This window comes from Pezoporus flaviventris, unplaced genomic scaffold (assembly GCF_033815535.1).
Source record: "Pezoporus flaviventris isolate CSIRO_AGI_PZ_B2104156 unplaced genomic scaffold, CSIRO_AGI_Pfla_v1 ptg000007l, whole genome shotgun sequence".
NCBI classification, from domain to species: Eukaryota; Metazoa; Chordata; class Aves; order Psittaciformes; family Psittacidae; genus Pezoporus; species Pezoporus flaviventris.
Window position 1 is genome coordinate 85,843,084 of NW_026892555.1, and position 16,337 is coordinate 85,859,420.

Consider the following 16,337-nt stretch of genomic DNA (forward strand, 5'->3'; position numbering starts at 1 on the left):
GGTTTCAAACACGTTTGGTGCCACGGCACTTTCTTGTTGTTGGTCTGTTTGAACGTCTCCAACACACATCCACATCCTTTCTGCTGTAACGTATCAGATCAAGAAACCAGTCATTGCGCACCATGCTGGCAGGCCGCCGAAGAGGAGGGTGCACGCGGAGTTTAGGATATTAATTGCAAATCTTCAACGCCATCTTCTGAAATTTAAATGTAATTATCACCACGTTTTGAGGGAGAAGTGAGAAGTGCAGGCGTTTTTAGGTATGAGGTGTGTAACACCATCCATCCGCTAAAGAAAGAATTGGCAGTGCCTATCCGAAATCTTCTCAGTCACGAGTAAAGGCACCTTTGAAACATTAAAATACATCTTTGAGATTGGAGGTGACTGCCACCGTAAATCAAGACGAGCAACCACAGCTTTACCAAAACACATCTGAAAGGCTTTCTAAAAAACCAATTTCGATCCCTATGGGCAAGACTGTGTGGTACTCAGGGCACCAACTGTAACTTCATTAGGTATAAAACCATCTTGAAATATATCACTATAAAAATGAGCACCTTTGATGCCTTCTCTCTTTTGCAGCTTCTAAGACAACAGATTCTGGGACAGTGTGAAACATGCAGATTTGATCTGCATTAGGTCAAAATCCTTCAAAGGCAAAAAAAACCAAAACCACAAAAACAAAACCCAGAATAGTTGTTCTTGTCCAAAGAAATCCGTGTATAGATGGAGGGGTAAATGGGTTACGCATTCAGGAATCTTTAAGAGAGGAGAAAGTCAGTCATAAAAAACCCAGAACATACATATGTGGAAAACTACCTGGCTGGGTGGTTGGTTACTGTCCTTGTGCAGCAAGAACTCTATTAGAAAACTATCTCCAGTTGCCTAAATGTCAGAGAGGATGCTTAAAGCCAGAACCCTGCATGCACCACTCGGCCTTTGCAAGTTAGTCTTCTCATGAGTAAGGCATGCTAATCTAATTAGCCTTGTTGACTTCATTACCTGGGGTTTCTGGACATCAGCCATTTCCATTTAAGCAGGAAATGAGAATTATTAATTAAAAAAATGAGGGCCCACCATTTTGGTCTGTAAAATAGAAAACTCTGATCAATAACACAACTGCGGTGTCTGCATTAAATGCTGCAGCAGTGTGCCGGTAAACTTTCGTTGGGTGTTTTTTGCATACGCTAAGAGACAATTCCACCCTAGCTGGCTTTGCTGGTGGTCAGAACACTTACAGCACCACATAGCCATCTGTTTCTAGTGATTTCCATGCCATTGCAAGTGCCTGACTCTTCAAACCTTACCCAAAAGCCCCACTGCCTTCATGGAAGTTTTCAGTGTGACTTAGATGACTGAAGGCTTCTTGTGAAAGCGCGCTTGCTGCTATTTAACCACGGCAGTCACCACTGGGCCCCTGTTTTTCACACTCTTAAGGTCACACTGACTAAAGGCATGCCAGGAAAAGTGACTGTTTCTTCTCAACAGTGGCTCACAAACCCTCGGCACATAGAAAGCTGGCTTCTGCTTTCACCAAGCTCTTCTGTAGTCCCAGCTGACTCACCTGGGAATTGCACCCAAGGCAGAAAAGCAAAGAGAGAGGTCAGCTCAGACCAGCTGTCAGGGGCTCTCTGAAATGGGTCCCTACTGAAAGGTGCAGTGCTGAACCAAAGGGCAAACATATTAAACACTCTTGCACTGGGAGGGTTGTGATGGTTGCACTGAACATCCAGCTGCTTGCAGCTCCGGTAGGAATGTGCTTGCAGTGGCAGGTCCCAGTGGGCAGTAAAGGTCTGGTCCCTGCACACTCACTGCATCCCAGGGCAGACCCACCAGTGAGCAGAAGTGCAGCAGTGAGTGGGCTCCTTCCCCAGCTGTCCAGTTCTAGCCTTGGGTGAAGACCCCTGACCAGGGCTCTTCAGAAACTCAGCACAGCTTGTGCTGAAGCTCTTGACAAGTGACATTGGTACATGCATTTTCAGAAGTGGGTCAAGCCCCTAGAACTGGTTTTGAAAAGCCCACAGCTGCCTGTCTACATCTTTAGCTGCCCCAAAACTTCCTTGAGAGATGTTTGAGGACTCAGCACCTTGCTATTGGCACTGTTTTCCACTGAGTGCCTTCTTCCCTTAGGAGTCCTTGAAATTCCTGGTTGCAAGTCCCTGTGAGATGATGCCCGCCACTGCCCAAAACAGAAGCCCAATTCAGACCCCAAGAAGTGGCACTATTAAAGCCTCACAACCCCATATTTCAGTCAACAGCTCTACTTGAGTTCATAAGTCACACAACAGAAAGATTTTCATGCCATAGATGGCATTGATGGAATTCAGATACGCCATGGAAATTTGGGCGAGATTCCCAATTACCTTGATTTATTCCAGCAAAGCACTCACTCTATAAGCAGTCTCACATGAGTTGCAACAGGCAATTTTAAGCATCCTCTGTTGTGGTAACTTCTGGTGTCATAAGCACTCTCTTCTCATTTTGGGGAGGGTATTTGCAATTTTCTCCATTTAAAATAGTGACTCCCGAAACAGTTATTAGCCTATCAATCATATAACTTCCATATTACCAATTACACAGTCATTTTAAACTGTTAGAAATAAAGCTAACCAGAGAGTATGGCCACATCCTTTTAAGCAGAAACATCACACAGTCCAACTGTGATTATTTTGCGTGGATTTGGTGTTCAATGTTTTTTTCTTTTCACGTAGTTCCCCTCTGCTTAGTAACCAAGAATATTTCAAACTGCCTTTCATGAGGCTGCCATCATGCCTCTGTACATCAGCCTCTGCCTGGGACTTAAATAGCCTTTCTCTGCTTTGAAGAGAAAAGGTTGGCGTGTGCATCCAACCAACACAGTGCGAAGCAGCAAAGTGCTCTTCCCCAGTGCTGGGTTGCCAGGCCAGCTTAGAAACCCTGGGTTGACACCTTCAGCTCTTCAAACCAACAGCAAAATTCTTATGGACTGCCCACTCCTTGGGGAAAGAGGCTCTTCTGGGCAAGCAGCAGGCCCTTGGACAACTAGTGCTGGGCTCATGGAGTTTGTTTTATAAAACAGGCACTGAAGGGCTGCGTTGCTGGAACTGGGGGATGAAAGGCTTCAGCAGTGTAAGCATTGCTGCCCTGCCAGCTGCGGCCCAAGGCACTCAAATCCCATCAGTCACCTGAAGGGAAAGGTCATACCATCAATATCTGTTGCATTAAGAGCATAGAAATTCAACAGAAAACAAACACCCTTGCATTCCAGCCAGTCCTCAGAGATCGGAAGGGCTGGATGCAGCCAAGCTTAATTTGTGATTATAACCAGTTCCACACTCTACAACTGGTTACATTCAATAGGAACTTTCACAATTACAGATTCATGAGCAGTGTGGTTTATTGAAGCAATGGAAATGCAGATTTGGAATTGCCACTGATAAACTCACATACTGCATTAGTGCTAAAATCCAAAGATAGCCAGCGATTAATCGAGCTCATATGGAAAAATAACCAATTGGGTTTTCATTAAGCTTAGTTCCACCCAGGTATCATCCAATGTAGAGGTGCATATCTTACTAAAGAAGTGTCCCTCCTCTGGGGAGGAGAGGAGCATGCCCATCTGAATATGGGCATGCTCCCATATTATATCAAGAATATGACTTGTCTGCAAGGTCATATTCTCACTCTCTGCCATTTGGAGAAGTTCAAATGCCAAATGTTCAAATGACCTTATTCCCACAACGTCATACTGCTGGCAGTGAATGCTCCACTGGCAGCGACATGGTCGCTTTCCAACACTCCTCATGCTGACTGGGAAAGGAAATGCAAGCAGAGTGTGTCTTACAAGCAGATTTCTGAAATTAGGAATAACTCATGTTTGGAATTATGGACCATATTCTTCAATATGCAGAAATGTGTGAAAAGCTGTATGACCTGGATACATCCATTTTAAGATCGCATATCCTTAAGGTCAAATGCTGCTGGAGGATTTCTAAAGTGTATTTTTTCTATTACAGGTACAACAGGTAATTAATTAATACCACTGCCATCTGAGGGAAAGGCCAAGTGCTCTGAGAGGCAGAAAGGGAAATCGAGTAGTAAAGAAGGGATTTTCCTTTGGGAAGCCAGAGGACCAACCAAAGAGGAATATGAAGGATAGGAGCTTGGTAGTGCTCCTGCATCCAGACCACCTGATGTAGCCATCGGGAACCACAAAGCATGGACATTTCTAGTCTAAAAGTAATGGCAAGAGCTGGCTTTACTCTTGGGGTGCTCTAAGCTTTATTCATTTTGTAAGGGAGCAGAACCTTTGATTTTGTGTGCCTGTACACATGCTCACATGCCTGCGTTTCGCAGGGTGCTGGTGACAATGCCAATTTTGCCCAAAAGTACTTTTTAAAGCTCATTCTACACTCCTTGAAAGGCCACAGGGCAGCTCTGGATCTTGGCCTGCTTGTTATCAGTCCAAATATGACAAGGTTGATTCAAGGCCAGGTTGGATGGAGCTTTGAGCAACTTGGTCTAGTGGGAGCTCTTCCTGCCCAGGGCAGGGGCACTGGAACTAGGTGATCTTTAAGGTCCTTTCCAACCCAAACCATTCTTCAGTTATGTTATCCTCAGAGCATTTCCCATAAATGTAATTCAGACACTGCACCCAAAGACATCCGCCGTGGTTTAAGTGCAGTCAGTAACTCAGACCCACGCAGCCCGCTCGTGCACCCCCCCCCCTCACCCCCTTCCTCCCACTCCCACTCCTGGAGGGACAGGGAGAAGAATCGAAAGAATGTAACTCCCACAGGCTGAGATAAGAACAGTCCAGTAGCTAAGGTATAACACAAACCACTGCTGCTACCACCAATAATAATTATGATAAGGAAGATAACAAGGGAAGAGAATACAACCGCTCACCACTCACCGAACGATACCCTGCCCGACCGAGCAGTGAACTAGCCCTTCCGAGTAACTGCCCCCAGTTTACATCCTGGGCATGATGTGCTGTGGTATGGAATACCTCTTTGGTCAGTTTGGGTCAGGTGTCCTGTCTCTGCTTCCTCCCAGCTTCCCCTCCTCCCTGGCAGAGCATGAGGCTCAGAAAGTCCTTGGTCAGATTAAACATTACTGAGCGACAACTAAAAACATCGGTGTTATCAGCACTGTTCCCAGTCTGAAAGTCAAAAACACAGCACTGCACCAGCTACTAAGAAGGAGAAAAAATTACTGCTACTGCTGAACTCAGGACAACATCCCAAACATGACTATCAAAACCCATTTACTGCATTTTGATCAGTAGTTAAGTCAATCTAGGAAAGGTATCTCACCAGTGTGGACAAGTGGGACTGCTCCAGTGGTGGTACCCAATCTAAATATGATTTGTTACAGTGAAGAGCAAGGTGAAGGATGAATTGATGCACTCCCTCGGAAAAACTCCCTTTTTGGAGTGTGGGACACAGAGGGAGAGGGCCAGATTGGCTGTTGCAGGAGTAGGAAAAGGATGCATCCAGTGATGGGACAGTTGACACCTGGGTGCATGGAAGGGGGTGAGACCCCTGGGATCACTCTCTTGAATCCTTTCCTCCAACAAGGAAGAAGTGAATTTCCAGGTAGTTGGGGAGCACAAAGCACTGGCTGGCAGGTTGGTTGCTTCCTGGCACATTTTGATCTTGTCAAGAACCTGTGGCTGGATGACACCCCAAGTGTTGGACATTTTGGGGGAATGCTGTGAGATATCCATGCCCAGGGGAAAAGGAAGCTGCTGATGTGATCACTCTTAAGTATTTTTGCTTTAACCAATCTTTGCTGGCTTTCATACCAGCATAATGTGAATACTGTTATTGGGCACATTTATATCCAAGTTCAAACCCACATCATTTCCTGGGTTCAAATGATCAACTTGGTTTTGGGGTTGAGGTTCCACTTCAAAGAAACTGATCTTCAGGGAGCCCAGTTAAATCAGAAAATGACTTGGAGAGGGAAAGGACTAGGGTGACACAACAAGAAAAATCACTGAAAACTAAACACTGAACATTAAAAAACCCACAAGACCTATGCTGTACATGCATTGCCCATTCTGCTCCCACTTCCTACTGCAATTCTCAAGTATAAAACTGTCTGGGTTTTCTGTCCTTTTGAGCATCTTTGTGAAAAGCAATGCAAAGCTGGAATTTAAATGATAGAGAAAAGAACTCAGAAGGGAGGGAGCTTTGGGAAGTTTCACAAAAACCATAGATGTGGCTTTTGCTGAAATTTCACTGCTTTAAAGAAACTGGGACAGTCTCCTCTTGTCTGTGGCCATTGCAGAGTGGAAATCACTTGTGCCACATACACCCTTGTGGAAGGAGATGTTTCAGAGACCATAGGTATAGCATACCCCGTATAATTTCAAACATGATTTGGTTTCATCCTATTTTGATTAGTGAGGGGTAAATCCTCAGCCTGGACTTACTGAGCAGATGGTGATGAGATGCAGATGGTTGTGAGAAGGAGGTGGTGGCGATGGTCTAGCAGTTTGTGTTACCTTCTTCTTTTTGACAGACAAAAAAGGAACTCACAGCCCCAGAGGAAAAATATTTAGTGAGCAAGAGAAGCTATAATCTAAACTAGTTAAAGAAAAAAAATCCACTTATTAATTGCTTTTCCTCAGGCAGCAACACAAATAACCTGACTCTGTTTTTCTGTTGAGGAGAGACCTGACTCGTCGTTCACAGCAACACAATGCAAGTTTGGCTGTAATCTAGAGAGAGTGAATGTGAGCCCTAAATGAATGTACAGTAGTATTTCACTTTGAAAAGAAGTGGGTCAGTCCTATTAGATGTGCAGAAGAACGATTTAAAAGGGAACAAGTCTTTGTAAACAAGGATTTCAGCGGAGGGTGATAGCAGGGAATAGCAAGTACATACAGTCAGAATTTCACCTGCTATCACTGATCAGTCTAGCACATTCATAAACCAGCACATGCTTTCTGGAAGTTTTAATAACATGAAAGGCCTTCATCAGCTGCAATCAAACATCACTTTACAACACAGTGCCAGATGAACCACTGGATCCTCAGCTGCCCTAGGCTAGTCTTTGGTGCAAGCTCCTGCAGGGGGAAGTCATCCTTCTTCAGTCCTGTGACAACTGGGATGTCTGTGTTACAGTCCTCCTTGCCAGGAGGGCAAGGCCTTGTAAATGAGAGATAGTGGCAGCATGGAGAGTGCTTGACATTACAAAGGGTAAATAAATTGCTTAGAGTAACCTATTGCTCCTGGGATGTCAGTGTCTTTTGGACTAGAGCATCTTTTGGTACCATGGTGCAGGGCAGAAGGGGCAGTGTAACCTGGCTTCTCCTCCTCACTGATGCTTGATCTCCCCAGGCACAGGGCCCAGTGGAACAAGAAGACTGTAGCAGGGCTCTTCAGTGCTCACTTTGCACCGTGCTCCGCACAGGAGCCAGCCGCATGCAACCTGCCAGGGAAGAGGTGGAAGCCAGAGGCGCAGGTGTTCTCCAAAGAGCAAGCTATTGCTGGGGGAGAGCGATGGCTGCATTGCTCCTCAGCTGGCTGTGAGGCATGCTTCTCACCCGCGGCTGATAAAGCCTGATGGAGGGAGGTTTAGGGATGCTTCGCCTTCCTTGGAGAGCCCAATGGCACAGTGCTTATACAGCCATATTTCCATAGATGCTGAAAGCATAGAGAGTCTGGAAAGAGCAAACAAAATCTGGGTGACAAAGAATAAAACTACTAAATGTGAGGGGAAATACACAAGAGCTAAAATGTTACCAGAAGTCAGGAGGAAACTTCACAACATTCTGTCCACTTTGGAAATGTCTCCCTGAACAACGAATATGAGAAATTATAGTGACAATTGGTTATTACATCTCCTCCTACCTTTCTCCACCCTAGATCACAGCAGCTTTTGGTATCAATGCATAAAGGAGGACCATGGTAATTGTAGCAACCGTCAGCGGTCCTGTCAGGAGAATAGCATTTTGGACCCAGTGAAGCTGTGGTAGGAGAAAAGTTAGTCTGTTAGGCGTTAGTCTGTGTAGGTGCTGCCTGCAGAGGGCTTCCTATGGGCAGCGCTTGGTTTTATACTGCTGGCTTTGCCGGGGCATAAGCAAAGTGTGCTGGCCACAACAAGAGATTTGCAAAGGTAGGGTGGGAAATCCTCAGCGGTGCTGGGGTGCCACTTTCCTTTTAGTGACGTAGGAAAATCTCCCCCTTCAAACATGTTGTCCATCTCGCTTTGTTCCACCTGAGCACTCTGAACTGCGCCTGGCAGTTGATGCTGTCCCTCGGTGCCTCCTGAGGAGTTAACAGCTGCAGTGACTGTTGACAGCTAACGCAGCCTGGATGCCCGATCTCATGAACTTTTGTACCAGGCGGCTCTTTTCTAATGGTGAAAAAAGAGAGAGATCTCTGCATGCATGGCTACCTTGGTTAGCATGAACAGGAAGGGTACTCTGAAGGGTGACTTAACAGCATGGGCGAATGCTTCTCTCCTGAAGCAAAATCAAGTTTCTCACAATGCCAGTGATGCAAGCCTAGCCACGCACTTCTGCTGAAGGCACTGCATGCTAGGAAACACCAAGAAGTTCCATCACCCACTTTGCACTGCTCGTTTTGTTACATAATTCATGGGTCGTTTTCCTTTTGGCGAGGGGATAGCATCAAAAAAAACAGTACCTTTTAAAAACAAAAACACCCCCCCCCAAAACTGTCTGTTGTGATTGCTTACAGCAAATGCAGTTCTGGCTGTGACTGAGTGGGAAGGCACCGTGTGTTACTGGTCCAAGCAAGATGGCATGGATGACATGCCACTGGTTTTCTTGCAGCACCTCAGGCCCATCATGGGGCAATTCATCCTTCCTTATTACCACCTCTGGACATTCAGACCTACCAAACTCAAAAGGCCTCCAAAATCCCCTTGCAGAGCTTGCCAGCTCTTATGCTTGAGAAGTATCCAGTGGTTTCTATAAAGAGCATATTGTCAAAGCTGCTAGATTCTTTTTTAAAGCTTCTTTAACCCTTTTTCTTTCACGGGTGTTTAATCCTTGCAGCTGGGAGAGTTTATTTGTGATGGTGCAACAGTATGAGAAGCAGAGAAGCAATGTGGCTTCATCTTATGTAAGGCAAAATCCTGTTCCATCTCTTTCCTACTACGTTAGCCTTTGCTCCATGCCAGTGCTGCAGATGGCTGCCTTGAGAAGAGGACGGGTGGAGGAGGGAAGGAGCAAAAGCCACTTGGTGGCCTTAACAAACTGCTACTCAAAGCACCGAAAGCCAGATCCTGCTGTCACGGAGCTCAGGAGGAGTTTCCTACTGGCTTCACTGGGGTAAAGTGTCTGGGCCAGGAGCTGCCTGTTGCACAGGGACAGACAATCCTGGCCCTGCCAATGCAAGGGGCTGCCTGCTGCTATACTGCCTGAGCAGCCATGAATTATGAGGTTTCCCTCCCCAGCTGCAAGGCAATGACTTTTTAAAAGACTTTTTGAAAAGGACAGACAGCAGCATTTAAAGGGATGCGGACAAAATTCCCTGCTGGCACAGTGCTGCTTGAGAAATGGTAAATGCCCCACATAAAATGGCACACGTACCGAGGCTTCTGAAGCATCTCTTGGGTCAGGAGTTTACTGGCCTGGTTACTTCCAAGTCTCCACAGCACCGGTGGCAGCATATTACTAACAGCAGTCTCAGGACACAGCTTCAGTGATGTTGTTCCCTATCCACCTAAGCTCCAACCTGAAACCTAGACCAAGATCCATTTAATGTATAATGTATCTCAATATATTAGAAAAAGTAGTGTCTAGATACTCCAGTTTGGTATAGGTGTGCATTTCCACATCAGACAGTCAGATAAAGTCCTCTCTACTAAGGACTGGGAGAGCTTCAAGGGCTGGTGCTTAATTTTTTGTAAGGCAAATGATGATCATATGCTGTTGCTGGAGAAGCAGCAGTACAAGCTGTCCTCATTAGGGGAATAAAATAAACAACAGGGACAAGGAACTCAAGAACATCATTACTGCTGCCCAAGGCTCATTTGGGAACCCATGTTACAAGGGCTGCTCTAGCTCTGCTTGGGATCAGTTCTTTCCTCTTCCCTCAAAGGTCCCCTTGAACCAAGTTCCCATAATTTTGATGCTTGCCAGAAGTTTAAAGGATCCTCTTGGGAGCTCAAAATCTATAAATTTCTGCTTTAAAATGCTAGCTCACATTTCCAGAGCACAGAGGCCTTTCAAGGAAGGTCCGTAGGGCAGAACAGGGTGTTGCAGCATGGAAAAGTGATAGAGTGGTACCAGCAGAGTGGCAGCAGAGTGTCACCTCTGTCTTCAGTTTGTGAAGGCATAAAGCAGCTACAGTGCACAGGAATGACAAGTATAGGTGCCTCCAGTGCCATGGGATGAGGTGTCACTAACACCACAAGCAAAGCTATTATACCTGCAGTACTAAGAAAAACCTATTCAGCTCAGCACACACTTTAATGAACCTCCTCAGAGCTTAAGGGAGCAGAGGTTGTCCACCTGCAACGTCATCTTCCAGCTACATTTTATGGCTTCCTTTCACCACTCTGTGTAGATAGATAGGACTTTAAAGTACAAAACATCAGTACAAAGAATGGAAATCTGGGCCTAACTTCCCACTGGTCAGGAGAACATCACATGTCAGCATGGTCTCATGTAGTCTAAGTCTGCAAGTCCTGAATCTCATCATAGAATTCCAGGTGGAAGAGACCCCAAGGATCATCTGGTCCAACCTTTCTTGGCAAAAGCAAAGTCTAGAGAAATCCCAGCACCCTGCACAGCTGAACCTTAAAAGTGTCCAGTGTTAGGGAATCCACCACTTCCATGGGGAGATCGTTGCAGTGGCTGATTGTTCTCATTGAGGAAAACTTTCCTCTTGTGTTTCAGTCAGAATCTCCCTGGGAGAAACTTGTGCCCATTACCCCTGTTTTCCCCATAGAATTCCTTGTAAAAATGGAGTCTTCATCTTCTTCGTAGCCTCTCCTTAACTACTGAAATGTGGTGGGAAGGTCTCCCCTAAGCCTTTCTTTTCTCAAGGCCTTACAAACCCAGCTCTCTCAGCCTCTCCTCATATGGCTTCCCGGTCCTTTGATCATCTTTGTGACCCTTCTCTGGACCTTCTCAAGCCTGTCCATATCTTTTTGCATAGCAGGAACCAAATCTGAAGACGGTATTCCAGGTGTGACCTGAGAAGAGCTGAGTGGGATGATGACTTCTTTATCTCTGCTGGTGATGCCCTTGTTGATGCAACCCAGCATCCTCTTGGCTTTCTTCACCACAGCTGCCCACTGTTCTAAAACATTTAGTTTGTTGTCCACCAGGACACCCAGATCCACAGAGCTGCTCCCCAGCCAGATCGATCTCAGCCTGTGCTGCATTCTTGGATTGTGTTTTCCCAGGTGTAAGACCTTACACTTGTCCTTGTTGAACTTCATAAAGTTCTTGTTATTTCACTCTTACAGCCTATCCAGGTCATCATTCAGGATGACTCTCCCTTCCAAAGTGTCCACTTCCCGCTCAGTTTGGTACCATTGGCAAACTTGGTCAGGCTATACTTGATCCCATCTTCCAGATCACTTATGAAGATATTAAACAGTGTTGGGCCCAAACTTCTCTACTGATGCATTCATGCTTTCCTCATATTCCTGGTCCTCACTACAAGTATTACAACAGCTGTAACCATGGTAGTGCCAAGTACAGTTCACTAGGAGCCAGTTTGTCTATACGCTCTGGTCTGAAACAGTCAGCTTGGTTAGTCATTGTGTTTTCATTTTTCATATTATTCTTTTCTTTTTGGCGCATTAAGTTACAGTAGTCAATGTAATTCTCAAAGAAGAGTCCTTCTTTCACCTCTCTGTTTACACACAGTATCAGCCATCTTTTCTGCCCTCTCAGAAAACCCAGAACAAAAGCTTAGCTCTACCACACTATATCTTTCTCAGGAAACTTACACAGTTCCTGAAAGTCCCACCTAATCTTCCTTCCATCTCCCACAGGCACTGCTATTTGCTTGTAAAGCTGTTCCCTCCTGCCCTTTATTATAGGAAACCGACAGAACAAGATCAAAACCTTGCTTAGCTTTCCTCTAAAAACATGATGCTTTTCTGTTCACTGAGCCAGGCCACTACAAACCCCATTGAGATCAGGTTATCTGTTACGACTGTTCACCTTCAGGCTCTTAATAAGCATGCATCATGACTGTCCAACACACCAACAGTGGCAGAAACTGAGAATCATTGGTGCAAAGCTCTAGGAGACTGCAGGAAAAAGAGAAGTTTGATGACAACCCGAAGTCACACAATGACTGCGAGCTTTTCTTCTTCATACGGTTTCTGTGATACTTTCAAAGACCATCACAACGGATGCCTCTAGAAGTCAAAGAGCTGTCACATTTATTGTTCAAGCAATCAGATGCCAGGAGGATTTTAAACACACCACCTTGCTGCAAGTTCTTCTGAAACCTTAAGATTAGGCTATACTCTATCAGTAGTCGTGTTCAAATACGTAAGTTACCCCTCTCTAGAATGTGATAGTCATGAACATCTTCCCACATCTAATTATTACTGACAGGGGGAAGGGAGCGTATACCATAACAGAGATCTTCCTTTTTCTGGTTGCTACGACTTTGCATCTGCAGGGCCTGATAAAAATCATCCCTGAAATGTGAAGCTCCTGCTTCCTGAACTGCAACAACATGCAACAAATCAAGAATATCGATCACCTGCCTTTGAAGGGTGGCTAAAAAGCAAAACTCCCCGAAGTATCATTGACTTCTGAATGTCAAAATATGCATTAAAGGCTTATCTTAGGATTGCACTCGATGTTTAAAGCTTCCCCTCCAGGTTTTCAAGCTAATCCTCTCCCAAGCAGAACATGTTCAATAGTAGCAATCAGCTAATCAGTTCAATGTTACAATAGGCTCCCAGTTCCCTGGGGTACACCAGTAAACCCTGCCATAGCTCTGTGCTCAGCTCAGCCTGAGCTGGATAGGGTCATTAGCTTAGCTCTGGCCTGGCTCTGTGCACTCAGACCTGGAGGCACCCTGGCTGACGAGCCCCCTGGGAAGCCAGGACATGCGGTGTGGTGAAGCACAGAGCCTATGGGATCATGCACAGGCAGGCAATCCTCTTCGCTGTGCAGGCTTTGCTCTAGGTGGTGGAAGCACAGCTGTATTGGTTACCACTTCCCAGGAGAAAATGCCTTTACTCACAATTTCAGTCAAGTATTTCCTTCAGGCGCCATCTTGGTAGGTTCTATTAAAATGGGGTTTCTAGTGTCTCATCCTGTCCCTTCTCAAACAAATGTACTCCTTAACCACAATCGAGCACCATGCACAGAAGCTCCTGCTTCTTTAACTGCAATTGCTTGCTTAACATATCCACTGCTCATCAGCCCTCCTTCTTCTCCCAACACATACATGGGTGGAAATTCTCTTGCTCAGAGGTTCACAGGACTTTGTGAAATGCAAAATTAGAACATGGCCTGTTTAAAACAACTACTAATGTCTTTCTTCTGTTTCCCACAAAGCATTCTTGTAACCAAAGCCACAAAAAAGGAGGTATTTTTAAACAAGTGGATTGATCCACTGATTACTGTCTCTTCCTCCGCATTATTGTTTCCCATCAGAGCTGTCAAATTACTCTCAGAGCACTCACTGAACCATGCTCTCCCTACTTCCCTACTGCCGCTATTTCTGCAGCCCAGCCCTCACATTAGTTATTTACACCTAGGTAAAAGATTTAGTTTCTAACCACCTTAATAGACATGCTTCAAATTGAAAGTGAATAAAAGTGTTTAATTTTGTTGAACAAATGAGCAGCACAGACTTCAGCAACTGCCTTCAGTCTTGAAGGGAGAGAGGGAAGCCTGGAGGGACTAAAACAATGCTAACTACCCAGCTTAGTGCTGGAGGCAGCCATGGAGAGGTCAAGGAGACCTTGGCTGTTAGTGGGAAGACAGAGGCTTCTCAGATACAGTTTGCATCTACTCTGGCTAGAAATTAAAGGGAGTTTTCCTTTTAACTGAGGTGCCCACAGCAGGCACTGCAAGTTCCCCAACCCTGCTTGAAGTTCAATGTGTTACAAGGTGCTCTTGAATCGGAGGGTCAGTCCTCACACACGGACCTTCCCCCCAGCGATGACCCAAGAAGTGACACTGCATTTCACCCAAGTGCAATGCATTCAGAAAAAAACAGCAAAGTCCACTGGGAGTCCCTTCCTCTGCTGCCTGGAGTTTCCAAGCTGTCTTGGAAATGAATCAAATTCATGTCTTCCATGAAACAGTCCAAAAGTAGCAGCAGCAGCTTGGGCAAGGAGGCACTAATTTTGTTCCTCCTCCAGTTCTCATCTGACAGAGCAGCTTTTATTAGATGTATTCCCCATGTGTACTTGCTTTCCAGCACAACCCTAGGAGGAAATCAGGACATCACTTTTTCTATTGTAACCATATATCCAAAGTAAAGGAAACAGCAGAGATTCCCTTTCTCTTTTTTTGCCTGAAGACTTTTTCCTGGAGTGCATGGAACATAGCACATGTATTGCCAGCTCTTTCAGTGTTGCCTTTAGATATTCCATGCTTTAATTTTTTCCATATGCTATTCCTCCTCCACTTGTCTCCCCCAGCATTCTTGATGTCACAGGCATGTTACATATTCCCACTATTTAATTTTTACCCAAGATTTTATGTTATACAGATGCACCTGTGGGATGAATTTGTCTAAGGCAGTCACAACGAGAATTGCTCAGGACCTCCTCCATTTCACTCCATCTTTCTCTGTATAAAAATGACAACATCTGCATTTCACATTAATTCGTGTTGAAACACAGCAACCAGTACCTGAGGAATCAGACCTTGATTTTTCGCTCTTCCCATCAATACCCAACCACCATCCCGGGCAGCACTTCCTATGCAGGTGGGACTCAGGTGTTGAGAATAAGCAAGAAACCATCACATCTCCCTGTTACAAAGGTATTTTGGCACCCCTCATATGGAGGGCAGATACTTCATTGAACAATACGCAACCAACACTGACACAGTGCTTTTCATCGGAGACTTTGCAGAACTGCAGCTAGGAAACTCTTAACACTTCTTTCCCAGTTTATTGGGAAAATGAAGCAAACCAGAACTGAAGCAATTTGCCTAGTCACACAGCAAGTTGCAGATTTGGGAACAGAATTCCAAACAATTCTCAGTCCAGAATTTTATGGATCGGGCAAAGGTGGCTGACTAAATGGCCTTCTTGATAAATCAAAGCCACAAGACTTTTGCATCAAAGACTACTGAACTTCCTAGCCTGTCTTACTGCATCACAGGTGTTCTTGTAACCCTTTCTACACCATTTTGGAAATTTATGTGCATATCAGGGATATATAATTTGAAGGGAGAAAAGACCAGCTGGAAATATGCAAGATCTCACAAGACCAACATTTCCTCCAGTGCAACTTGATGCAAGGTGACCACCCTGGGGAAACGAAGGTCAACTCTGAGCATGTCAGAAGGCCCATCTCAGTCCCTTGAAAAATATGGGTAAGGAAAAGCAGGAGTATTTCAGATCCTTCCAGTGACAGTAAAGCCCAGCACTGGCAGTAAATCAGTTCATCACTATAATATATCCTGGTGGGTTTTGTTCTGTTATTGACTTTTAGAGTTATAAAGCCTTACCCAGCTGAGAAACGATATAGACTCCAAGTTTTCCAGAAATGCGATGGCTTTCAGTACTCTCAGTAGACATATGTTTTTTTCCTGGAGTAAATGGTAGCACCAGGCAGTAAAGGCGCAACCTGTTCACTCCTGTGCAGGAGGCACCTTCTGCATCTTGCTAACGGGCCCAGGCTGCAGACATCTGCAAAAATGGGGCTCTCCTCAGAGGACACAAGCCATTACATGGCATACCCTACCTTCCAGGGGAATGGAGATCCTATCAGGTCTGATAAGAACCCCGCTGCAAACCACACATCATCAAGTAAGTTACCTAAGAACAGGAGACTCATGTCTAATATGTGAGGATTTGACCAAAGCTTGCATAGATAGCACTCGGAGTTGGTGGGGGGATGATTTGTGATGGTTTTCTCTTCTTTTCTTCTCCGGTTGAGGCCTTCAGGGATTCCATAGGTAGCTTCCCTGGGAAAGTTACATGCTGCAGACTTACTTGCAAAGCCTTCCAAAATGCAATCCTTGGGAAAATGTGCAGTGAGCATGCATAGACACAGCTGTAATTCTGACATCTTCAACACACTTTCTCTAAACACAGGGCAGAGTTTTCCCCTACTTACAGTCTTTCATCAAAGTCCCACTTTGCCTTGAAAAGTGAGGAATAGAGAGAAGGAAGCGAAACACTGTTTGCAATCAGTAACCTGCATAG